Source organism: Herpailurus yagouaroundi, unplaced genomic scaffold (assembly GCF_014898765.1).
Source record: "Herpailurus yagouaroundi ecotype Mexico unplaced genomic scaffold, PumYag 557, whole genome shotgun sequence".
NCBI classification, from domain to species: Eukaryota; Metazoa; Chordata; class Mammalia; order Carnivora; family Felidae; genus Herpailurus; species Herpailurus yagouaroundi.
The window spans coordinates 873,824-901,339 of NW_024412774.1; the positions used below are offsets into that span (position 1 = coordinate 873,824).

A 27,516-nucleotide genomic window follows, 5' to 3' on the forward strand; every position below is an offset into this window, starting at 1 on the left:
CTGATTGGGGTCCCAGTGGTTGTAAGAAAACCCTTTGTTTCTATAACATTCCGAAATTACGGATGACCCCAAAGGTATATTGGCTATCAGTATAAATATTAGCAATTTGGCCTTTCCATAACTGGCATGCTCTGATAAGGGCATAGGGCTCTGCTTGTTGGGCTGATTTAGCCTGTAGGAGATTTTTCTTCTCAAGTAGTTCATATTGGGTGATAACAGCATAACCAACCTGGAAATTATCTTTTTTTTTTTTTTACAGTGTGACCCACCAACAAAAAAAATAGATCAGAATTAATTAATGTGATGTCTCAAATCAGGATGTGGTATATGAAATGGGACATTATTACCCCACAGTCATGGGACTCACCTTCATCAGAGGTAGTGACATGGCAGGATTAGTAAGATTATAGTGTTAGGTGGTGAAAGCAGGTTACTCTGCGTGCAGAGAAATTAATTCAGAGTTGAGGATTTTTTTAATGTTGGTTTATTTTTAAGAGAGAGAGAGAGCAGGGAAGGGGAAGAGAGAGAGAATGGGGACAGAGGATATGAAGTGGGCTCTGCACTGACAGCAAAAAGCCTGATGTGGGGCTTGAACTCAGGAACCAGGAGATCATGACCATAACCAAAGTTGGATGCTCAATCCACTGAGCCACCCAGGTGCCCTACATCTATCTGAATTCTTATAGGCTTTACACTTTTTATTCTCTTTAGTCAGCATTGGAAGGGTCAGATTTTTGAACACCTCGATTAAATTAGAGAACTATTGTTGGAATTTTTCCTCTTCTATATCAAAGAAAATTATAAAGAATATGGGTATAGGTCAGTCAGGAAACTAAGGTGAGAGCTCCACTGAAGGCAACAGATTAGCCCTTTTAATTTAGAAAGATCTCTGCCTAATTGATTGGGGCTGTATCATACAGGAAAATGGAGTTTTTCATTGAAAGACCCTAGAGTCACTTGTACTGGTTGGTATAGAAATTTTCTCTGAATTTTATGAGACAATCCCTCTATGGAAACTTTTTCACTCCTAGAGATGTTGTTGGCCTATGAGAGTGGGAATTAAAGTAGACAGTGTAGGGGCACCTGGGTGGCGCAGTCGGTTAAGCGTCCGACTTCAGCCAGGTCACGATCTCGCGGTCTGTGAGTTCGAGCCCCGCGTCAGGCTCTGGGCTGAGGGCTCAGAGCCTGGAGCCTGTTTCCGATTCTGTGTCTCCCTCTCTCTCTGCCCCTCCCCTGCTCATGCTCTGTCTCTCTCTGTCCCAAAAATAAATAAACGTTGAAAAAAAATTAAAAAAAAAAAAAAAAGACAGTGCAACCCCAGTACGTACCAGAATTTGTCAAGGCTTTCCATTAAATTTAGCTTTCCCTTGGCTGTTTAAGGGTATTACTGTATGTAGTTTACTGGAGGACCCCCTGGAGCCCCATCTATTTGGGGAAGATTCCGTTTGATTGAATGTTAATTTGTATAAAACAGGGGAAAAAAGGCTGATGAGGAAGCTGTTTGGTTCAGTTGATGAAGCCTTGACTTTTGGAGAGAAACCCATGCTCACAGAGGCATTCTGGGCTTCATTTGGTTTGTTTGTTGCTGCAGCCTTTGGTATCTTTGAATAAAACCAGCTGTGTCCTAATTGGAAAATGGGAAATGATAATTTGATCCCCACATACAGCCCTTCAGGTTTATTCTCCAAAATTGGGCAATCAGTTTTTGGAACACTGCTTGGCCACGATATTCATTAGACTCTGGAAAAAAATGACCAATTAGAGGCACCTGGATGGCTCAGTCAGTTAAATGTTGGACTTCGGCTCATGTCATGATCTTGAGGTTGCTGAATTGTGGCCCTGCGTTGGACTCTGCACTGACAACTCAGAGCCTGGAGCCTGCTTCTGATTGTGTGTCTCACTCTCTCTGTCCTCCCCCCACTTATTCTCTCTCTCTCCCCACCTCTCAAAAAATTACCAATTAATGGATCCATATATTATAATACTGTCTTGCAGTTAGGTTTCTCTTGTAAAAGGGAGATATTTGGAAATAGAAACTTTAAGATTTTGTTTGCATCTTGTATGTGTTTCCAAGTATGTTGTGAATATGAAATATTTTCTCTACCTCCAGATGGTCTTGCTAAAGTTTATTTGTAAAGGAGTTCTATTTAGTTGTTTTAAATGTAAGTTCTTGTAAGAATTAGGCTGTCAACAATAGCCAAATTATGGAAAGATCCCAAATGTCCGTCAACTGATGAATCGACAAAGAAGATGTGGTGTACACACACACACACACACACACACACACACAACACACACACACACACAATGGAATACTACTCAATGATTAAAAAGAGTGAAATCTTGCCATTTGCAACAACGTGTATGGAACTAGAATGTATTATGCTAAGCAAAATAAGACAGAGAAAGACAAATACATGATTTCACTCATATATGGAATTTAAGAAACACAACAGATGAACATAGGGAAAGGGAAGGAAAAATAAGATAAAAACAGACAGGGAGGCAAACCATAAGAGACTCTTAAATACAGAGAACAAACTGAGGGTTGCTGGAGGGGAGGTAGGTGGGGGGTGGGCTAAATGGATGATTGGCATCAATGAGGGCACTTGTTGAGGTGAGCATTGGGTGTTATATGTAAATGATCAATTAATCACTGGGTTCTACTCCCGAAACCAATACTACATTGTACGGTAACTAACTTGAATTAAAATAAATATATTTAATAAAAAAGAGTTAGGCATTCTAAAACTCAGAAAGATAGAAACTAATCCAAATGTTTTTCCTGTGATCTTGGATAATATCCGTATTAAAGCTAATTTAAAGTTGTTGGTTTAATTAAAATGGACATGACTTTAGGGGCACTTGGGTGGCCCAGTCCGTTAAGCATCCGACTTTGGCTCAGTTCATGATCTCGCAGTTCGTGAGTTCGAGCCCCGCATCAGGCTCTGTGCTGACAGCTTGCAGCCTGGAGCCTGCTTTGGATTCTGTGTCTCCCTCTCCCTCTGCCCCTCTCCTGCTCACACTCTGTCTCTCTCTCCCAAAAATAAATAAAAGATTTTTTAAAAAATGGACATGACTTTAGGGTTATCAACATTACATATAAAACTTATTCTGCCTATACTTACTAAAACTCAAGTAAGTTGATGTTATTTCCATTGGAAAATTTGTTAGAAAAGAAAAAAAACTTTAAACTTTGTCTAATGCTTTGTGAAGTTTTATGAGTAATCCAAGAACAAGTAGTAATTAATACTACTGGAGGGGTGCCTGGGTAGCTCAGTTGGTTAAGCATCCACCTCTTGATTTCAGCTCAGGCCATGATCTTGAAATTCATGAGATGGAACCCCTTGTTGGGCTCTGTACTGGTGGTGGAGAGCCTGCTTGGGATTCTCACTTTCTCCCTCTCTGTCTGCCCCTCCTCCACTCATTCTCTTTCTTCATCTCTCTCTCTCTTTTTCTCTCTCTCTCCCTTTCTCAAAATAAGTAAACTTAAAAGAAAGCCTACTGGAAATAATAAGGGAAATTCCATATGCAAGGAAGTAGGAAAAACTTTCTCCTCTAAAGAGGGAAAGCTTAGGAAAAAATCTGAATGATGTAAAATGGAAAGTTGTAGAAGGTTTATGAGAAGTGAATCTTTGGAAAGGAATTTTGTGCCTGGTCAGGACTGGCTGAGATTATGGAGAATGTTGTGTAAAAAAGTTTACTAGGGAGTGACCACTACCTGGGGAAGAGAAAGGGTAGTGAGAGAGAAGTTGAGCAGTGATACAATATCAACAGAAGCCTAAGCTGATTCTCTGAGGAATCTCAAAAGTTGGATTACCCTTCAGACCCATCCTAAATTGGGGCAAAAGCAATGGGCTTTCATAACAGTCATTGCATGTGACCACCCGGGAAGAGAGCATGCAAAGCAGCTATCTTCAGCCAGGCAATCTGATGGTGTCTGACATTGAGAACTGTTGGCAGCATTCCAACAGCTGAGGGTCCTTCACTCATGGTGAAGATTCTAGTTGGCACATCACAGCATCCCCCACAATAACTGAGATCCATGCAGTGCTCTGGATGTCCTTCCCTCAATAAGTGTATGTATCAACATGCAAGATGACAGCGAAGAAAAAGGAAGGACTGCATAAATTTAAAAAATAAAGTTGATCTTATTGGAATAAATGAGTTTTAATATCAGAAGTACACCAGTAAAAAACCAGTAAAAAATTGGAATTTGGCGTTTCTCTCTGTTAAAATGAATTTTCTTAGATTACTGGTCAAAATTGTAAACAGAAATTTTTCTTTATCTATAATCTGCTTGTAAAAACAAGGTTTTAATATTTTGTCTTTATTTGGTCTTTGATTAAAGTTGAATCTTCTCAATATTAAAAGAGATATTTTTTTTAAACAACTATGTAACCCTGTGCATTTGCCTTTAGAATCTCTTATTTTCACCTTGGCATAATAGATAATTAAGTTTTGTAATGACCTGTAATCTTACTTAGGCATGTGCTTTAAAACCTCTGATTTTTCTGACACACTTCCTAAAATTTACTTTCTAAATGATGTCTTTTTAACTAATTAGGCTTGTTTATTTGGTAGGTTAAATGTCAAATTATATGCAAAGCATTGTCAAAAAAGTGATGATAAACCTTCATAGGTTATATTGTGTGGGTGAATGCTGTAACTATTCCAGAAATTCCTAACATTTTGATATGTCCTAAAGTAACTATTGAAGCATTGTGTGTCAGAGAAATAACCAAATTTCCTTGTCAATGGCATTGTAATGAACTATGGCCATTTTGGGCCCCCCTTTTTTTGTCATTTACAGTTATTGTTGTGCTCTGATGCTCTTGCAAATGTGTTTCAACTTTAAAGAGATTCATAGAAGGGATTTTGACAACTACAGGTCTCTGGCAATTTCCAGGACTAATGGGAAAACTGCATTCAAACAGGCATGGAACTGAATGAATTAAGGAATATGAGTAGTTAAAGTGTCAAATGATGAAGATTCCTTTTGTACATTGAAGCATATTCTGTTATCAATAGGAAAGGACAGAAAACAAAGGCTTCCAAGGATGGATAAATGCATAGACCATTAAAAACCTTAATGCCATCCAAGAGATTCAAGCTGAAGAAAACATGTTTAGACTTATTTGTCAGTTCACCGTCATTTTTGGTCATGAATTTGTTAAAGCAGGTTGGTATTAGTGCTATTTGTAGGAAGCCAAAAATATGCAGATGACACCCCAAATAAGGGTCATGACCACTTACTCTCTGAACTGGTGATTGTAGTAAGATATAGAAAGCAAAGAACTGTCAGCGGTGCTATGGTACCTTACATGAATAGTCAAGATTGAAATACTTCTGCACTTGAAGTGGTTTCTGTAACCCTTATCAGAAAGATTAAAGGTGGTTCCTGGAGCAACAACAGATCCATTCGGTACCAGCTATTGAGAAAGTACATTGATTATGCTAGGCAGTCTACCCAGTGCTACCCACAGAAGCTACTCAAATTCTTCAAGATGAACTTGGGTTAATACAAGACCTTTCAGGACAACCTTTTTCTCCATGCCCCAAATGACTACAATTGAGACATCAGGTCCTGGGCGAGCTTTTTGGTGATGGACTCTTAAGCTTATGCAACATGGGTGGCCAAGGTGCTTTTTGGCCTGTCTTTCTTATATCTTTATTTATTTATTTATTATTTATTTATTTGTTTAAGTTCAAGTTAGTTAACATACAGTATAGTCTTGGCTTCAGGAGTAGAACCCAGTGATTCATCTCACATATGATGCCCAGTGCTCATTCCAAAAAGTGCTTTCCTTAATGTCCATCACCCTTTTAACCCATCCCCCACCCACCTCCCCTCCAGCAGCCTGCAGTTTATTTTCTGTATTTAAGAGTCTTGGGGGGAAGGGCCAAGATGGCAGGGCAGCATGAAAATTTTCTGCTTCTCTCATCCCTAAAATGCAGCTAGATTAGCACAAACCATTTGCACCCTAAAAAATTGACCTGAGGATTAACACAACAATCTGCATAACTTGAGCCACAGGATTTGGCAGGTACATGGCATGGAGAGGTGAACTAGGGGAAAGAGAAGCTGCAGAGACTAGAGAGCTATTTTTGTGGAGAGAGGACAGAGAAAGGGGGGAGAGTACAGGAAAAGCACTTCTCCTGAAAGTAGCTGAAGAGAAAGAGAAAGAGTGGAAACACCCACAAGTGACTGAACAAGAAAGGGAGAAAGGAGAAAGGAGAGGGTTTCAATATCATTAGGACTCTACAAACAGGCGAGAGGGGACTCAGAAATTCCTCAGCTCAATACCTAGTGGTGCTCTGGTGGAAAGGGTGAATCCCCAGGAGTAGGCAGCAAGGTCCCAGAGGTCTACAGGCCACAAAGAGAGAAGTGATTCCCCTGCTTGGAGAGTATTGGGTAGAGGCCAATATGGCCTTCCCACAGGCAAAGGTCCCAGTGGATTCTAGAGAACAGCCATGTTTGCTGGTATTGAAACAAAGATGCCAGGATGTGGTGAAACCCGGCATTGGTTGTGTGTTGTGATTTACCATAATCCCTGAACTGCTGCTCCTGTGGGATTGCATGCACTTTTTCTGGAGCGGGCTGGCACCTGGCCATTGCTTGGTGAGACACTCTGCCAGAGGGTGTGAGCAGGTCCAAGCCACAGGGTCCTCAGAAGTGAGGGGTTTGGAAACAGCCCCATCTGAGATAAAATTCGGGTGGGAGGTGCTGCCTGGAAGACTGATGGCTTGGACACAGACAGTGTAAAAGTAGGGAGTGGACAGAAGTCGGAGATAAAGGAGGGGTGCTTGGTTGCCAATTGATGAGAGTGTAGTGTTCCTGTGCCAAGAGACTGGGAAGCTGAGTGAAGCCATTTTCACTTCTCCCACGCATGCCACACCTATCCATCCCAGTAAGGTAAGCAGTGCCACCTAGTGGAGAATGGAGCTCTTACACCAAGCCCCATCCAACCACACCAACCAAGCCCTAGAGGACCACAGTGTCTCTGCCTGCTTAGTGTATGGACTATAAAGTGCTTCATAGTTTGACTTCTAGGGGAAACTGAATGTAATTTCATTTGGATTTCACTCTGTTCACTGGTCCATCTATTCATTTTTTATTTATTTCTTTTTCTTTTCTTTAAAAACATTTTTTTAATGTTTATTTTTTGAGAGAGAGAGCATGAGTGGGGGAGTAGCAGAGAGAGAGGAGACACAGAATCCGAAGCAGGCTCCAGGCTCTGAGCACAGAGCCCGACACGGGGCTCGAACCCACAAACTGTGAGATGATGACCTGAGCCAAAGTCAGATGCTTAACCAACTGAGCCACCCAGTCGCCCCCTTTTTCTTTTCTTCTTGGATGCAGAAAGAAAAAATTTATTTTTATTTTCTGTTTTTACAAAAAAAATGGGAAAAAATATCTTTACAATATTTTTTGAAAAATTTTTTATTCTTACTTTCTTCATTTCACTTTATTTTATTGTGTACATATGTTTTAATTTTTCAACCTTTTCTTCTCTTTTCCTTTTTTTCTCTATTTTATCAAGTGTCTTTCAATAACCAGACCAAAAAAAACTAGGAACTAGCATCCTTTATTTGATTTTTTGTGCTCTTTTTAAACTTTATTTTATTAATTATTTTTCTTCCTCCAAAATGACAAAACGAAGGAATTCACCCCAAAAGAAAGAACAGGAAGAAATGACAGCCAGGGACATAATCAACACAGATAAAAGCAAAATGTCTGAACTAGAATTTAGAATTATGATAATAAAAATACTAGCTGGGGTTGAAAAAAAGCATAGAATCCCTTTCTGTGGAGATAAAAGAACTAAAATCTAGTCAGGATGAAATTAAAAATGCTATAACTGAAATGCAATCTTGAATGGATGCCACGGAGGCAAGGATGGATGAAACAGAGCAGCGAATCAACGATATAGAAAACAAAATTATGTACAATAATGAAGCAGAAAAAAAGAGGAAAACTAAGGCAAAAGAGCATGGTATAAGAATTAGGGAACTCAGTGACTCATTAAAAGGAATAACATCTGAATCATAGGGGTCCCAGAAGATGAAGGGAGAGAAAAAGTGGTAGAAGGTTTATGTGAGCAAATCATAGCAGAAAACTTTCCTAACCTGGGGAAAGACACAGACATCAAAACCCAAGAAGCACAGAGAACTACCATTAGATTCAACAAAAACCAACCATCAACAATGCATATAAAAATCAAATTCAGGGGCGCCTGGGTGGCTCAGTCAGTTGAGCATCCGACCTCAGCTCAGGTCATGATCTTACAGTTTGTGGGTTTGAGCCCCGCCTCAGGCTCTGTGCTGACAGCTTGCCCAGAGCCTGCAGCCTGCTTCAGATTCTGTGTCTCCTTCTCTCTCTCTGCCCCTCCCCCGCTCATGCTCCATCTCTCTCTCTCAAAAATATATAAATGTTAAAAAAAATCAAATTCACAAAATACACAGACAGGGAAAGAATCATGAAAGCAGGAAGGGAAAAAGAAGTCCTTAACATATAAGGCAAGAGAGATCAGGCTCATAGCAGACCTATCCACAGGAACTTAAAAGACCAGAAAGGAGTGGCAGGATATATTCAACATGCCAAATTCGAAGAATATGCAGTCAAGAATTCTTTATCCAGCAAGGTTGTCATTCAAAATAGAAGGAGAGATAAAGAGTTTCCCAGACAAACAAAAGCTAAAGGAGTTTGTGACCACTAAACCAGCCCTGCAAGAAATTTTAAGGGGGGCTCTTTGAGGGCAGAAAAGACAAAACAAAACCAGTAACACCAAAAGCAACAAAGACTAAAAGGACCAGAGAACATCACCAGAAACTTCCAACTCTACAGGCAACAAAGTGGCAATAAATTCATATCTTTCAGTACTCACTGTAAATGTCAATGTACTAAACGTTTCAATCAAAAGACATAGGGTATAAGAATGGATAAGAAAACAAAACCCATAGATATGCTGCTTAAAAGAGACCCATTTTAGACCTAAAGCTACCTGCAGATTGAAAGTAAGGGGATGGAGAATCATCTATCATGCTAATAGTCGCCAAAAGAAAGCCACAGTAGCCATTCTTATATCAGACAATCTAGATTTAAAATAAAGAATGTAACAAGAGATGAAGAAGGGTATTATATCATAATTAATGTGCCTACCCACCAAGAAAATCTAACAATTATAAACAGTTATGCCCTCAACCTGGCACACCCAAATATATAAATCAATTAATCACAAGCATAAAGAAACTCATTGATAATACCATAATAGTAGGGAACTTCAACACCCCACTTAGAATAATGGACAGATCATCTAAGCAGAAAATCAACAAGGAAAAAATGGCTTTGAATGAGCTGGATGGACTTAACAGATATATTCAAAACATTTCATCCTAAAGCAGCAGAATACACATTCTTCTCCCATGCACATGGAACATTCTCCAGAATAGATCACATAGTGGGACACAAATCAGCCCTCAACAAGTACAAAAAGATTGGGATCATACCATGCATATTTTTAGACCACAATGCTATGAAACTCAAAATCAACCACAAGAAAAAAATTTGGAAAGACAACGAATACTTGGAGACTAAAGAACATCCTATTTAAGAATGAATGGGCTAACCAAGAAATTAAAGAGGAAATTAAAAAGCACATGGAAGCCAATGAAAATGATAACACCACAGTCCCAAATCTCTGGGATGCAGCAAAGGTGGTCATAAGAGGGAAGTATATAGCAATCTAGGCCTTCCTAAAGATGGAAGAAAGGTCTCAGATACACAACCTAACCTTACACCTTAAACAGCTGGAAAAAGAACAGCAAATACAACCCAAAGCCAGCAGAAGATGTGAAATAATAAAGATTAGACCAGAAATCAATTCTATATAAAAAAACACATAGTAGAACAGATCAATGAAACCAGGATTTGGTTCTTTGAAAAAATTAACAAAATTCATAACCACCCTAGCCAGTTTGATCAAAAAGAAAAAGGAAAGGACCCAAATAAATAAAATCAAGAATGAAAGAAGAGAGATCACAACCAACACTGCAGAAATACAAACAATTATAAGAGAATATTATGAGCAATTATACACCAATAAAGTGGGCAATCTGGAAGAAATGGACAAATTCCTAGAAACATAAAACTACCAAAACTGACACAGGAAGAAATAGAAAATTTGAACAAACCCATAATCAGTAGATAAATTGAATTAGAATAAAAAATCTCCCAATAAACAAGAGAGTCAAGGGCCAGATGGCTTTCCAAGGAAATTCTACCAAACATTTAAAGAAGACTTAACACCTAATCTTTTGAAGATGTTCCAAAAAATAGAAATGGAAGGAAAACTTCCAAACTCATTCTATGAGGCCAACATTACCTTGATTCCAAAACCAAAGACCCCACTAAAAAGGAGAACTATAGACCAAATTTCCTGATGAACATGGATGCAAAAATTCTCAACAAGTTACTAGCCAACCGGATCCAAAGATACATTAAAAAAATTATTCACCACGATCAAGTGGGATTTATTCCTGGGCTGCAGGGCTGGCTCAATATCCACAAGTCAAACAGTGTAATACATTCCATTAATAAGAGAAAGGACAAGAAGCACATGACCCTCTCAATAGATGCAGAGAAAGCATGTGACAAGATACAGCATCCTTTCTTGATAAAGCCCCCAAGAAAATATGGATAGAAGAATCATACCTTAAGATCATAAAGTTCATATACAAAAGACCCACCACTCATATCATCCTTAATGAGGAAAAACTGAGACTTCCCCCCTAAGGTCAGGAGCACGACAGGGATGTCCACTCTCACCACTGTTATTCAACATAGTATTGGAAGTCTTAGTCTCAGCAATCAGAGAACACAAAGAAATAGAAGACATCCAAATTGGCAAGGAGGAAGTTAAATTTTCACTCTTCACAGATAACATGACACTCTATATGGAAAACCCAAAAGATGCCACCAAAAAATGGCTAGAACTGATCCATGGATTAGGCAAAGTTGCAGGATATAAAATCAATGCACAGAAATCGGTAGCATTCCTATCCACCAATAATGAAGCAGCAGAAAGAGAAATCAAGGAATCGATCCCACTTATAATTGCACCAAAAACCTTAAAATACCTAGGAATAAACCTAACCAAAGAGGTGAAAATTCTATACACTGAAAACTACAGAAACTTATGAAAGAAATTGAAGAAGACACACAAAAAAATGGAAAAACATTCCATGCTCATGGATTGGAAGAAGAAATACTGTTAAAATGTTAGTACTACCCGAAGCAATCTACATATTCAATGTAATCCCTATCAAAATAACACCAGCATTCTTCACAGAGCTAGAACAATCCTAAAATTTGTATGGAACCAGAAATGACCCCAAATAGCCAAAGCAATCCTGAAAAAGAAAACCAAAGCTGGAACCAGAAATGACCCCAAATAGCCGAAGCAATCCTGAAAAAGAAAACCAAAGCTGGAGGTACCACAATTCTGGACTTCAAGATATATTACAAAGCTGTAATCATCAAGACAGTATGGTACTGGCACAAAAACAGACACTCAGATCAATGGAACAGAATAGAGAACCCAGAAATGGACCCACAAACGGATGGCCAACTCATCTTTCACAAAACAGGAAAGAATATCCAATGGAGTAAAGACAGTCTTTTCAGCAAATGGTGTTGGGAAAATTGGACAATGACATGCAGAAGAATGAACCTGGACCACTTTCTTACACCATACACGAGAATAAACTCAAAATGGATGAAAGACCTAAATGTAAGACAGGAAGCCATCAAAATCCTCAAGGATAAAGCAGGCAAAAACCTCTTTGACCTCAGCTACAATGGCTTCTTACTCAACATGTCTCCAGAGGCAAGGGAAGCAACAGCAAAAATGCACTATTGGGACCTCATCAAGATAAAAGCCTTCATATATATATATATATATATATATATATATATATATATATATATGCACAGTGAAGGAAACAACCAGCAAAACTAAAAGGCAACTGACAGAATGGGAGAAGATATTTGGAAATGACATATCAGATAAAGGGTTAGTATCCATAATCTATAAGGAACTTATCAAATTCAACACCCAAAAAACAAACAATCCAGTGAAGAAATGGGCACAAGACATGAGTAGACACTTTTCCAAAGAAAACATCCAGATGGCTAACAGACACATGAAAAATGCTCAACAGCACTCATCATCAGGGAAATACAAATCAAAACCACAATGAGATACCACCTCACACCTGTCAGAATGGCTAACATTAACAACTCAGGCAACAACAGATGTTGGTGAGGATGCAGAGAAAGAGGAACACTTTTGCACTGCTGGTGGGAATGCAAACTGGTGCAGCCACTCTGGAAAACACTATGGAGGTTCCTCAAAAAATTAAAAATAGAACTACCTTACGACCCAGTAATTGTACTACTAGGTATTTATCCAAAGGACATAGGTGTGCTGTTTCGAAGGGGCACATGCACCCCAAAGTTTATAGCAGCGCTATCATAGGCTCAAACCTAAAAACCATAAGATCATGACCTGAGATGAAGTCAGATGCTTAGTTGACTGAGCCACCCAGGCACCCCACACCATTTTAATTTTACATTTCTCACATCACTGGATCTCATAGCCAGATGCTCATGCCTGCCACTACCTACCTGCCCCATTCCATAGGCATCTCTCTGGCCTCTCCACACATTACTTGTATTTTAATCACCTTCTCTTTACACTATAGATAAGGGTAGGATTCTCACTCAAGAGTTATGGGGATGGCCAAATAGACAATTCCTGAAAAGGAATGGGTGAGATCAACAACATTATTATTAATCACATATATTCACAGCCTAGAGTAAGGAGACATTACACACATCCACATGGAGGTTTTCCTCTGGAGAACAGAGAACAACCAAGAGCGGTGAAATACAAACCTTATAGGATCAAGAGGTGTGGTGTTCTCTGGTTTCTGCAGAAGGATGTGATTGGGTTAAGTAATTCCATGGCCTGGAACTGAAAAGTGCTACAGAGGAATAAGAAGGAATTGTGTTGGTCCATTAATAAGAAGAGGCTCCATTAAGTAGTTTCTTAAATGTCTGAGACTGTTGTAGTCAAAGCAAAGCTCTTGATAACCTCAGGTAATATTATTCCTACTCTCAATGTACTTGTCTCAGTCAATGGAGTTTCCATCTCTAGAGCTGCTGTGAACAAATACCCTGAATCCAGTTTTACCCCACTTTCCACGTTAGAAAATCTAGTTACCCCTTATTAGGACATGTATCCACAATCCAACCACATCTCCTAAGCCATGACTGTGACAAGTTAAACCTCACCTGAACACAGCATTAGCCTCCACTGTAATTTTGCTTCCTCCTCCCCCAACCTTGCAGTCTGTTCTCCATTCTGCAGCCAGATGTAGCTCACTGAGACCTTGATATCAGATTCCTTTTACCTCCAGAATAGACACCCAAGTTTCAACCAGGTGTTCCAGTCCCAACTCTTGATCATCTGCTATTCTTTCCCACTTGAAGACAGACCTGTGGGTTTTGAACACTCTCAGCTCAATTGTGTTTATAAGCATTTGCACATCCTAGTGCCAATTTCTGGGATAATTTAACATGCCTGCTTACACTAATTGCCACAAGCCCATATAACCTGTGGAATCGACTTAGGACCCTGGGCTTGAGTTTCTCGGAGTTCCCAACCCTAGGATTGGCATTAGGAATGGCACTTAAGACTCCCAGGAAACCACAACTGACAGAACATAATGACGACTTTGGGGCCAGTAAGGGACTGGAACACCCTCCATTTATCTGTGTAGGCTCCATTGGTACATCTACGGTGGTGGGAGCCTGTGGGAAGAGGCAAGCCTTAGAAGAATGTGTCCATGGGAGGGTTAAATGGGTTCATGTCTCACTCAACCTTTGCTTGGTCCTGGGGTCAGGTGACCTCAGGCTAGCTTCTATCCTCTGTGCCTCAGTACTCAATGTCACCTCTTACCAACTATGTTGTGTGATTTTGAGCAAAGATGCTCAAATTCCCAGGGCCTCTGTGTCCTCATCACTCCTCTCTGGTCTGTTCTTCCTTTGAAGTTTCCTTTGAAGAAGCTTTTAAAACACAAACATAGATTGTGTCCCTCTTTTGTCCAAAACTCTCCACAGCATCTAGAGTCCTCACAATGAAGGATAGCCTTCTGCTTGCTATTGCAGGCTTAATTCAGCATCAGACACTCCATTCCCTGCAGGCAGAATGTAGACCCCAGATTCCCAACTCCCACCCCCAGCTTAGTCTTCCCTTCATGCAGCTTAGGGCTGGGCGGGCAACAGGAAATCCTGCAGCTGAGTTCTTTTGGGGTCCCTGCTGGGAAAGTGTTGGGGAAGATCTGGACCTTTAGACCAGGCTATCTTCATCCTCCCTGCAGAGGTGGAGACCCTCCTTCTCTCATCCATCAGGACGCAGGTGCACACAGGTACCCGCAGCCACTGAATCCCAGCTTCCTCCTCCATAGGGCGTGTCTTCACTGTTGACACCAGAGGCTGAGTCCCCACTTCTCCCTCAAGAGTCTGATGCCCCACCTTTAGCACCTGAGTAGTGTTAGTTCCATGTGTCAATCTGCAGGGCAACATACAGCTGGCACCATGTGGATTTCCTAGACACTGCATTGGGCAATAAAGCCAAACCTGACCCCAACCAGCAGCATGTGACAGTTTTGGTTCTGCAGGCCTAGTATGGCATCACCAGCATCCTGGCCTTCATGAGACACTCCCTGGCCCTACTTCTCAGCCCCAGTGACACTTGAGAGCATCCTGACCACGAAGGAAAGATTCTGAAGGACTCTAGGAGTTTCTGTGGCCTGGGAGGAGGGGCCCTGTGGGAACCTAGGGGCTGTTGGTAGGCTGGGTCCAGCTGGGGCATGCAGAAACAAAATGGAAGGCAGTTTTCACAAAGAGGCAGCTTTAGGTCCACAAAATATGGAGATAAGAAGGTATCAGGTATAAAATGAGGAAGTAATTGTAGGCTGTCCCAGATATATTAAGTGAGAAAGTCAATGTATGGATCAGTATACAATACATGACTTGATTTTTGCTAAGAAAAACAACAGTATTAGAATATGTTTGAACACAGACATATGCACAGTTTGATGCGCACATGTGCAGACACGATCCTAAAAGGATAAACCTGTTACTGTAAACTTTGCTTTTCTCCAGGAGTTAGATTGATCAGAAACTATTCATGTTATATTTTATAAATGTAGATAACACGATACCTCTTTAATAAAAACTTGAAATTTGACATTTTATATACTTCTTAAAGTTTTGGGAAACAAATATACTGATGCATTTTTGCAAACTCAGTGCAGAAATCTTGCAGATCTATAAGGGATTCCAAGTAATTACAAGAAACATGGGCACCCTGTCCACAGGACTTAACAAAAGAAGGAAGGACTGTTCTTCACATGCATCGAAATCACCTGGAGCTTGTTAAGACAGATTCTGGGACCTGACTCCCAGAGTGCCTGACTCAGTTGGTCCGCATTCAGGACTGATAAGATGCATTTCCTGTGGAGGTCCCCAGGTGACACTGAAGGTGAAGGTCCAAGGATCAAACTAGGAAAACCGGTGTTGTACGAAATCCAGCCTAGTTCTGGGCCAGAGTCCACTAAGGGAGGGAATTGGAGGTTCCAAGGGATAGACCAAGTTTTCTTACCCGCATCCTCTGAGTGTCTCTATGGTGAGGAAAGCAGATGGATGGCCATCTGGGATTGAGTCCCACACCTCCCCACTGCTGTTGGACCCCGTTAGGGCTCCACCCACCAAAGCCAGTTAATCACTTGCTTCTTCTGCTCAAAACTTACTTCAAAAATACCCGTATGGTTCATTCTTTACCTCTTTCAAGTGTTTTCTCAATGGACCTCTAATTAAGGAGAACCTCCTTCCCCCTTACTGTGCTATGTAATATATTCCATTGTCTTCTTGTTTTCGTTGTTTTACCACATGCTAACTTACTGTGTAACTTCATGATTTTCTTTCATATTACCTGCCTGTGTTCTTTGAAGAATGTTAGCTACATGAAGACAATGTCTCTCTTGTGTCCCAAGGTCTCCCATTCACCTACAATACTACCTGAAACAGCATTTGCTCAATGAACATTTGTTAAAGCTGTGAATAAACAGGACACTTCAGCTTTGTGTTCATTTTTACAAATCTGGCTACTGTAAATATCCACTTCAACTCTCCTTCTGACCGAGCTGGTATTGCTTAATGTTTTTGAGAATAAAAGCCCTGATAAAAATTCTCTAATATCTTAACTTTCTTCAAAGTTCCCTGATATTTCCCCAGAGCTATGTCTGATACTGTCTTGAATAACTGCATAAGCTTTACAACTAATTTTCTGAAATTTGCATTTTAAAACACTTTTGAGATAACCTCAATCCCCTGTGCAGAACTGTCCCTGCAATTACTGGAAGATAATAATCACCTTGCAGCACAGAGAGGAGATCATGGGACTCAAATGCCCCATCTCAGAGTTCAGATGCTCCCTTTATACCTTGACCTTTACTAAATAGCAATAGTTGGGGTAAGAGAGAGAGGGTTTTGTGTTGCTCTCAGCCTATCAATAATGATGCAATCAGCTAGGAATGCCTGAGGTTTGGTATCACTTGTGGCGAGCCCCCATAGATATTTCCCTGGAGCCAGTGTTATGGCTGGACCACACCTCATGGTTTTTATTATGATTGCAGGATGCAATCAGGGAAAACGATCAAGGAACTTTGAAAAACCAAGGTTAATTACTCACAGGTCACAAAAGACACAAAGCACACCCAAGGGCCACACACGGAGGTCGTAATTAGAGAGAAGGAGGGAGTTTGGACCTGGGGCTCTGCCTTGATTATGGTCATGAGCGGGCTGCCTAGGGTTTCACAGGCTCCCTCTTTATTGGAGAAGTTAAAACATAAGAGTGGGAATGAGGGCACAAAGGGAAAAACAGGGTCACTTCAATGGTCAGTTATTTAGGTTACCTGGGGCTTTATACCAGTTGTTTTACTAGTAGCTGTTATATAGCTGGCAATACACTTTCCAGATGCATGTGTTTGAAATTGATGTCTTGGCGATCAAAAGCTTATTGTCAGTCCCTTACACTACAGGGAGGGATGAATAGGTGGAGCACAAAGAATTTTTAGATCAGTGAAACTTCTCTATATGATATTATAATGGTGGATACTTGTCATTATACATTTGTCCAAGCCTATAGAATGTACAACACCAAGAGTGAAACCTTACACAACTATGGGCTTTGGATGATAATGATATATCAATGAAGGTTCATAAATTGTAACAAATGTACCACTCTTGTAGGGGTATACTGGTAATGGGGGACCTTTGGAGGGAATGCAGAGATATAAGGGAAATCTGCTCAATTTTGCTATGATCCTAAAACTGGTATAAAAAATAAAGCCTATTACACACACACACACACACACACACACACACACACACGCACAAAGATAGCATTAGTTAAGTTGCTTTCATATTGAGATGTTTCTCAAATTGCTAAAAGAAATTGAGTACATCTTAGTCTATGGGGTAAAACATATGGATAACAAGTGTTTTTCAGTGTGTAGGACACAATCACTGATGATATAGGCAAGGGAGTTTTCTGTGGGATCCAGGCGCAGAGCTCCTGTTTGTCCACCGGCTTCAGTCTGACATCCTTCTTCCTTCCCTGTCACGACCCCCATCACGACCGTCTATGGAGTCTTTCTAGGTTTCCTGTCCAAACATAATGAAACAACACCGAATAGCGCTTCAGGCCACAGCATTTGAAGAGCAATAATATAACGTTTCCAGCTATTCAAGGACCATTTTATGACTGAATGATTACGGGACGATAAGGCCATTTATGTTGCGTAGATCTGGGAGCATCTCACATGAGATTTTTAACCTCTGGGAGCATGCTGATTTGATGGAGTCTGAAACAATGTTTTTCCTCCGCCTTGACAACGGGCGAACCTCTTCCTCCCTTGAGGTAGGAGTCCCATTTTCCAGCTTCCCTCGCAGCGTCGCGCAGCCAAGGCTCTGGGTCAGGATAGAGAACGCGCTCTCCCGCCACCTCGCGAGCTCCAGGACCACATTACCCAGAAGATCGTGCGTCAAGAAGAGCCAATGACCGACCAGGACGAAGCATATCCGTGCGTGCGCATCGCGTGAGAGGGACTTCCGGCCCCTTGCCCGCGTTTTTGCGGTTCTTGGGGATCCCTGGCGCAGCGTCGAGACGCGCATGACAGAACGGAGTAGGCATGGCAAGAGCCGTCGTCACAAACGAGACGCGGGCTACCGGCTCGGCGACGTTGCCGGTGCTGCTCTGCGCCGGGGCCCGGACAGGCACCGCCCGCCCGGGTGTCCGCTCCGCCCATTAGAGTCCGATGGCGACGGCCGCGCGCAGGGACCCGGCTGAGGTAAACGCGTGGCCCGCGGCCCCCCCTCCCATCCCCCCCCAGACCCTCCAGGCTCGAGCGCGGGGCGTCTGCTCGCGTCCCTGCGGCCCAGGTCCGGTGTCCGGGCCCGGGAGGTGCTCGCGGGCAGGGACCCCCGCGTCTGAGCGCCGGCGTGAAGGGGTGCGAGAACGGGCTGCTGGAGCGGGGCCGGCTGGTGCAGGGCTGCAGGGGGCGCCGAGGGAGAGGATTCGGGAGTGTGGGGGTCCGCCCTCTAACCTCGGGAAACAGGGTGTGCGGCGGGGGCACGGCGGTCAGGAGGGTTGTCCCTTCATGTGAGGACTCTAGACGGCAAGGAGAGTTCTGGCCAAAGGAGGGACATGATTTCCATTAGGGTTTTTTGGGTTTTTTTTGGCTTGTTTGTTTGTTTTTTTTAACATATGAAATTTATTGTCAAATTGGTTTCCATACAACACCCAGTGCTCATCCCAAAAGGTGCCCTCCTCAATACCCATCACCCACCCTCCCCTCCCTCCCACCCCCCATCAACCCTCAGTTTGTTCTCAGTTTTTAACAGTCTCTTATGCTTTGGCTCTCTCCCACTCTAACCTCTTTTTTTTTTTTTTTTTTTCCTTCCCCTCCCTCCATTAGGGTTTTAAAACTCCCCCAGGCAGTTCAAAGGAAGAGCAGATTGGAGGAGGGTTCGTTGAGACCCTGGGAGGGTGGATCTTTGTGCAAGGTCCCACAGCTGCTAAAAGGCCATACTGAGCACTGACGCCCAGTGGTTAGACAGCCAGTCTGAGGTCACTTGGCTTCAGGACCTGGGAGGGGTAGAGAAGGGCATGAGCTCATCCACCTCCCTTTCCACCACCGTCGCATAACACCTGCCTTTTCCCGCAGAGTTCCAGGGCTGCAGAAATACTTAGGGAACCAACACAGGTATGTAGAGGGGGCCCTGATCCCTTACTGGCCCTGAATGCCACTCAGATGGCAGTCCTGGGACTCTTATGTGCCATTTTCCTAGTCCTTGGGTCTGGGGACCCTAGAGAAACCCCATCTCAGGGTCCTGAGCTCATGCCAGGGGCTATACGCAGGTGTTCCATTCCTGTCAGCTAACATGAAGGAGTGTGTGGAGTTAACCCAGGGTCAGGTACCAGGAAGTGCAAATACATAAAGGGAAAGCTGAGCTCAGGGTGTTCAGGAACCACGTGTCTCCTTTTCTGATATGAACAAAGAGCAGGTGTCAGGATGGGAATGACTGTCTGAAAAGTTGAGTGTGAATTCTGGAGGTAGTGGGAGGTTTGGGCCAGAGGAGAGAGGTAATGTTAGCAAGGTGGAAACAGTCTCCTTCTGACTGTAAAGTGGAGAACAGACCATGGGAATGAGAGAGGAGCAAGGAAAGCCAGGGTGGAAGCTACTACTATAGTCTAGGTGAGGGTTAATGGACCGGGGCTGTGGTTTAGGGTGGTTGCATTTCTGGATGCGGCCGTGGGATACAAGTTTTAAAACAGGGAAACTGGGTTTTCTCATGTGGGTGGTGAGGGAGGCAAACGGAGATATCAGGGATAACCCCAGAGTGATTGATCTTCGCACCTGTAGGGATGGAAGTTCCAACTGAGATGAGGAAGTTGGTAGTAGGAATAATATTCACTGGGGATACCAGGAGCTTTGTTTTGGTCACGTTAGGAGTCTGAGGTATTTCAGAGATCACTTAGTGGAGGCATCGAATTGGCATCTAGAAACGCAAGTTGGGAAATCAAAAGAGGGGTTCAAATTGAAGACATTCAAAATGTGGTAGTTACTCTATGGGCCCAAGTAAGTAACCTGTGGTTACATTTAGGAGATATAATCTTCATATTCATGTTCATGAAGCTGTTTATGGGCCAGGAGGTGGAGGGTAGAGACTGAGCACTAGGTCTCTTGCTTGGGACCTGAGTGACGGCATTGGAATTCTTAAATGCAGGTGAGGGAGGTATGTGGCACTTAAGGTAGGGTGTATCAGACAGACTAGTCTAGCAGGTGGCTGAGGCTTCCAGGATAAGAGTGGACATGAAGACGTAGCGGGAAGGGGTAATTGAGGCAAGATGTCACTCAGGCCAGAGCTCTTGTTTATTCACGTCTCTGTGGATCCACCAAGATTTGTGAGGATTTGGTGGGGGCTGGGATGTTTCATTCAGCCTGGTGGGTATGATCAGGGGCAAATATATGGTCATCGGTGAGAATCAGTAGGACCGGGGTGGGTGATACATGGACTGGGCTCTGAATGAGGGTTAGGTGGACACAGAAGGTTGTCATTGCCGAGGAGACAGCCTGTGCAGCACAGAAATGGAAGAGGGCCCTGGGTATTGAGACCCACAACTGATTCTGTGTGGCTGAGTCTCAGTAGGGAGGCCTTCATAGAAGGATTAGGTGTTTCCAACTCTAGTGGGAGCCATGGGCATTCTTGGCTTGTATTGGGTTCTGTTAGAATTTTCCAAGTAGCTCTGGATGTTTTCTGTTAAGTTCATTTTATGGCTTAAAATGAAGGCCCATTTTTAAAAAAAAAATTTTTTTTCAACCGTTTATTTATTTTTGGGACAGAGAGAGACAGAGCATGAACGGGGGAGGGGCAGAGAGAGAGGCAGACACAGAATCGGAAACAGGCTCCAGGCTCTGAGCCATCTGCCCAGAGCCCGACGCGGGGCTCGAACTCACGGACCGCGAGATGGTGACCTGGCTGAAGTCGGACGCTTAACCGACTGCGCCACCCAGGCACCCCTGAAGGCCCATTTTTATGTGCTGCCTTGACACCTGTTGAAGCCCCAAGTGGCTGATGTGGCCAAGAGTGTATTCTTGGGTAAAGTGTCCTAGCCAGGCATCCCTTTTCATCGAGAGGACCAGAGCACTTCCTGCTTCGGCCTTTGAAGTGGGCTTCACTTGTCTACCGGCCCATGGAGTTATTCACACAAGCCGTTCACATCATCCTGTGGGAACCAGATGGTACCCCAACTCTTGATCTTGTGAGACTTGCATCTCACAGCCCCTGGTCGTTCACTCTTTTCTAGTATACAGCATTCACATGGCCCTGTAAGGCGTGTGGTGTCCTCCCCTCTGGGCTGTGAATATATGTAGTAAACTGCTGTTGATCTCATCTGTCCAGTGTCCGGTACTTTGTGTTTGGCCGTCCCCATAAGCCTAGGACAGGAATTCTCAAACAAAAGTGACTTATAGGGAGGCCAAGGAGATACCTGTGCCACGTGGCATTGTGCCACCAGTGTCCAGGAACATGAGGCTGTGCATTCTGAAGAATACTTGGAGAGGGAGTATGTCTGAAGGTCCCAGGGCCCTAGGAATGACACTTACATGACAGATCATATCAGGGTGGAGGAGTAGCTTGACAGAAGTGGGTGCATTCATCCACCCAGGACCACAGCTCAGACATCTGTTCACCTGTGTGTTGTTGCTGATGATCGGACCTCATGACTCATGAGCCCACGAGTAACCAGCACTGCAAGCTGTCCCAAGGCCTGGTTTGTTTCCTAGGTTGGAGGCTTGGGAGGAGGGTGATCTTGGGGTAGATGTGTACAGGAGGGATTGGGTACTCAGGAGAAGGGCTCTTGCTGGTTTCATCTGTCACCATCATGACAGGACACTGTGACTTTTGAAGACATGGCTGTATACCTGTCCTGGCTGGAGTGGGGTCTCCTTGATGAGTTTCAGAGACACTTATACCACGATGTGATGCTGGAAAACTTTGAACTTACAGTCTTTCTGGATAAGGCCCTCACACCACCCCTGTACCCTTAGATGTTCTCTGCTCTTCCCCTTTTTCCCAGGGGCTCGTCTGTGCTTCCTGTATCAGGACCATGGGCACTGCTTCTTGCCCCAGCTCCCCAAGTATGTGCTATGGCTGGTAAGGCTGAGGTATGTGCACTGCCCTCTCCTGCAGCAGTCCCAGCATGGGGTCAGGCATCTAGCAGTCACTGTAGTTGATTCTACTTGCTTGCCCTCTTCCTGGCCTGTGACTTTGTACAGATCCGAGGCACCAGAATACACCAGCGGCTACTTCTTTCCTCTAGCTGACATTTCTTCATGCCTGCTGTGCCAGGAATTGCTAACACTGACACGGTTATGGCTGTCTTGCGAGACACTCTTCTGAAGTTTTCTGTAATCGGTTTCGCCTCCTGTGGTCTATCACATGCTGAGTTGTGGCCCAGTACCGTCTGCTCTTTTGTAAGGTCTTTCCCTTCGTAGTTGCGTTACACAGGTGCCATGTATTTGCTCATCTGGGGAGGGTGGAGAACCTTTAAGCAGTTCACAAATGGCTGTTCAGCCACAGCAACATGGATTCAGGGAGACCCTGATCTTGAGCGGGGGTGCCTGGGTGAGGGTATAACACCGGGGCTGTGTTGAAACTGCAGCAAGAGTCTCTGCTCTGTGATTGGTGTTTTGGTGCCGGCGAGTACTTCTCATGTCTGCTGTTTCTTCCCCAGTCTCGATGCTTGGCCTCCTTGTCAGCTCTGCATGTCACTTCCGCTCTCACGTCCTGTGCGGGACCAATCTGTCCCTTTTGGGACTCTATGTCTTACCGACTTCCCTCGCTGCCCCCTTCTGCAGTGCTTCGCGGCATCGACCGCTCCGTATTGTGTCGAGGTGTGCATGTGTCTTCAAATAGTACTTGACCATGAGCTGCTCTGTTGCGGTTGGAGTTTCTTGGTCCTGGACGTACCCGTCTTCATAGTGGTGACATGTCACTGGTAACAAGGGCCTGCTGAAGCTCTTTGTGGAGAAACCGGTTATAGACCCTGCTCTCCTGCATGTCACACATGCATGTCCCTCGCCATTGGACCCCTTCCCCGTGTTCTGCTCTTTATTTCCTTGCAACAGAGCAGCTCTGTCCTCAGCCTGAGCCGATTCGGGTTCTGTAGACAATCCCTGGACTTGTCCTGAGTTTGTCAAACACATTCTTGTGCGTGGGCGGTCCCCCCAACCGCAGTAAGCATGGATCCTCCTCATTTGGTTCCTTTCAGGTGGTTGGTGTGGAGGAGACCACGAGGAGGAGCATTTCTGTAGGCATGCCACAGGTGAGGACTCCAAGGCAGGTGTGTCTGCCCAGAAGGCCTGCTCCTAGGAGATACGAAGCCTCGTCTCGAGGGACATTTATGTGCACCAGGGAGCACATACCACATGGAGGCTGTACACCCATGGGGCAGGTGGGCAGTGAATGTTTTATTGCAGACCTCCTGTAGCACCAGAAGCAGCACATTGGAGAGAAACACTTGCGGAGCAGAGTCTCATTTGTGAAGAGCTGCAGGTTCTGTGTCCCAGAAGCGCTTTACCTACATGGCGAGGCGGGGCCGGGGGTGGGGTGGGTAGGGAAGGACCTCAGAAATGACTTCTTGAGCAGCTCAGTGTCTCTTCGATGTAAGTCCCTCCCATTGTGGAGAAGCCCAAGAGAGTACCGAGTGTGCAGTGGCCTCATGTGGTATGAAAACTCATTCGAAACAGAGGACGCATGAAAGCTTTCAAGAACAGATACACATCTGTCCAACACCAGAGACCACTCTAGAGAAGGACCTTCCATGTGTGGTGCGTGTTCCATGTGTGGAAGTCTTGCAGCAGAAGGCACCGCCTCAGTCACCATTGGAGAGGTCACACTGGAAGAGGGCCTCAGGGGTGCAGGGAACAGGGGAGATTATTTAGCAAGGTCAACCTCACTGAGCATCACAGAGGTTACACTGGACAAAGGCCTTGTTTGTGCAGGGAATGTGGGCACCTCTTTACTTCTAGATCCAGTCTCTTGAACCTGAGGTTTCATACTGAATCTAGGCCTCACGGGTGCGGGGAATGGGGGAAATCTTGTAGCCAGAGTTCTGTGCTCCTTCAGCATCAGAATTCATGCTGGAGAAGGCCTTTTGAGGACAGGGAATATGGGAAATCCTTTAACTGAAGCTCTGTGCTCCTTCAGCATCAGAAAGCTCACACTGGCTGGAGGCTTCCTGCGTGTGCGGAGTACTCAGGTGGACGCCCCGTCTCACTGAGCACCCAGAAAGTCACATGGGAAACTTAGGTCATTACCGTAGATGTGCAGGGGATGTGCGATCTCTGTACTCCTGAGAACCCTGGAGGTGGTCCCTTGTGAGGGATCTAAATTCCACCTGAATTTAAACTCCTACATCTGAACAGCCACCAAATTCCAGGTATGTGCGAGGTATGTTTTCTTTTTTCATTAAAAAAAAAAGAAACTTTTAATGTTTATTTTATTTTTGAGAGAGAGAGAGTGCAAGCAGGGGAGGGACAGAGAGGGAGGCAGACGCAGAATCTGAAGCAGGCTCGAGGCTCTGAACTGTCAGCACAGAGCCTGATGTGGAGCTCGAACTCAATGTGGGGCTCAAACTCCCCAACCGTGAGACCGTGACCAGAGCCGTAGTCAGATGCTTAAATGACTGAGCCACCCAGGTACCTCTGGGAGAGGTAGTTTTAAAATCTGCCTTTGCCAGATTTATGCCCCCCAGTTCTGTTGCTGAACCTGTTCTACATCTACCCTGTGGAAGGTGCCCATGGTATGTATCATTCACTAACTACATTGTGTTCAGGGAAGTAGCACTTTCCTGTTGGTGGAAGGGTGTCTGAGAAGCCTGAGCTTTCATTCCTTTCTCATTTCCTTCTCTCTGATGATTTAGGCCGTGGATCTGATCCAGTTTGGGCCTGGAAGACTTTGCTCATGACTTGAAAACAGACTTCCTTTTTCAGGGATGTTATTGGTCTCACATGACTTTTTTTTTTTAATGCTTATTTATTTATTTAAATCATTTATTATTATTATTTGATTTACATCCAAGTTAGCATATAGTGCAACAGTGATTTCAGGAGTAGATTCCTTAATGCCCCTTACCCATTTAACCCATCCCCTCTCCCACAACCCCTCCAGTAACCCTCTGTTCTCCATATTTAAGAGTCTCTTCTGTTTTGTCCCCCTCCCTGTTTTTATATTATTTTTGCTTCCCTTACCTTGTTTTCATCTGTTCTGTGTCTTAAAGTCCTCATATGAATGAAGTCATAGGATGTTTGTCTTTCTCTGACTAATTTCATTTAGCATAATACCCTCTAGTTCCATCCACATAGTTGCAAATGGCAAGATTTCATTACATCTTCTTTGTTCACTCATCTGTCGATGGATATGTGGGCTCTTTCCATACTTTGGCTATTGTCAATAGCACTGCTATTGGGGTGCATGTGTCCCTTTGAAACAGCATACCTGTATCCCTTGGATAAATACCTAGTAGTGCAACTGCTGGGTCATAGGGTAGTTCTATTTTTAATTTTTTGAGGAACCTCCATACTGTTTTGCAGAGTGGCTGCACCAGTTTGCATTCCCACCAGCAGCGCAAAAGAGATCCTCTTTCTCCTTTCCAACATCTTTTGTTGCCTGAGTTGTTAATATTAGCCACTCTGATAGGTATGAGGTGGTTTTGCTTTGTATTTCCCTGATGATGAGTGATGTTGAGCATTTTTTCATGTGTCAGTTGGCCATCTGGATGTCTTCTTTGGAGAAGTGTCTACTCATGTCTTTTGCCCATTTCATCACTGGATTATTTGGTTTTTGGGTGTTGAGTTTGATAAGTTCTTTATAGATTTTGGATACTAACCCTTTATCTGATACGTCATTTGCAAATATCTTCTCCCATTCTGTCAGTTGCCTTCTAGTTTTGCTGAATGTTTCCTTCACTATGTAGAAGTTTTTTATTTTGATGAGGTCCCAATAGTTCATTTTTGCTTTGGTTTCCTTGGCCTCTGAAGACGTGTTGAGTAAGAAGTTGCTGTGGCCAAGATTAAAGAGGTTTTTGCCTGCTTTCTCCTTAAGGATTTTGATGGCTTCCTGTCTTCCATCCATTTTGAGTATTTTTGTGTATGGTGTAAGAAACTGGTCCAGGTTCATTCTTTTGCATGTCGCTGTCCAGTTTTCCCAGTACCACTTGCTGAAGAGACTGTCTTTAATCCATTGGATATTCTTTCCTGCTTTGTCAAAGATTAGTTGGCCATATGTTTGTATGTCCATTTCTGGGTTCTCTATTCTGTTCCATTGATCTGAATGTCTGTTTTTGTGCCAGTGTTTGTTTATTTTTGGGAAAGAGAGCGAGTGCATGTGCATAAACTGGGGAGAGGCAGTGGAAGGGAGGGGGACAGTATCTGAAGAGGGCCATGTGCTGACAGCAGAGAGCGTACACAGGGCTCGAACTCGGGAACTGTGAGATCGTGACCTGAGCTGAAGTCAGTTGCTCAACCAATTGACCCACCCACATGTCCCCTTCATGTGGCTCTCGTGATGGAATTTTCCAGCCTCCAAAGCACAAACCTGGGAACAGCCTGCCTTCCACTGTTCTGGTTTGTGTGATGAAGGCCTTATTTCAGGCACCTTTAATCTTGGGGGTTCCAGTCCCTGTGTTTGTGGCGGCTTGAAAACAACCCTTTGAGCTGTTCTGCTGAGAACAGTTGAGTTGTGCCAGCATGAAGGTGTGACTGGCTTTTGTTGGGATTCCAAATTTGGTGCACCTCAGATGGGATAATATTACAGCAGAATACGTGGAGCTCTCTCCTTTTGGCCTAGTTTGTGTTGCTGCTCTTAGCCTCCCGGAAAGACTGCAGGGCCTTATGGTCCTTATATGTAGCTTCGATGTTGTGGTGTTTTGTCGGTTCAGAGGTCAGCCTGAGGAAGAGACCATTGTGACAACGTCTGGTGTTTGTGGGAGTAACAGAGTATTCTGTTACTCATTCATAGGGGATGTTGCGCTTTGCTCAGCACTGGTAAGGGAAATCTGTTCCACAGGTTCCTGCAAAGGAGCATGTGCCCTGGTGTCCAGAATTCTTTAGGTTAGTGGTACCGGTTGAAAGATTATAGGGGGATGGGGCTCCTGGTGACTCAGTTGGTTAAATATCTGACTCTTGATTTCAGCTCAGGTCGTGCTCTCACGGTTGTGGGATATAGCCCCACATCGGGCTCTGCACAGACACCGTGGAGCCTGCTTGGGATTCTCTCTCTCTCTCTCTCTCTCTCTCTCTCTCTCTCTCTCTCTCTCTCTC

General features: G+C 43.8%; 1 long non-coding RNA gene across 1 annotated transcript in view; it reads right to left on the minus strand.

Annotated features, from left to right (window-relative positions):
- Positions 1-16,548: 16,548 nt before the first annotated feature.
- Positions 16,549-27,516, minus strand: part of LOC121023510 (uncharacterized) — a 17,070-nt gene continuing 6,102 nt past the window's right edge. Inside the window, exon 3 of the long non-coding RNA XR_005787440.1 lies at positions 16,549-16,559. This is a non-coding gene — a long non-coding RNA (uncharacterized LOC121023510). The remainder of the gene's footprint in view (positions 16,560-27,516) is intronic.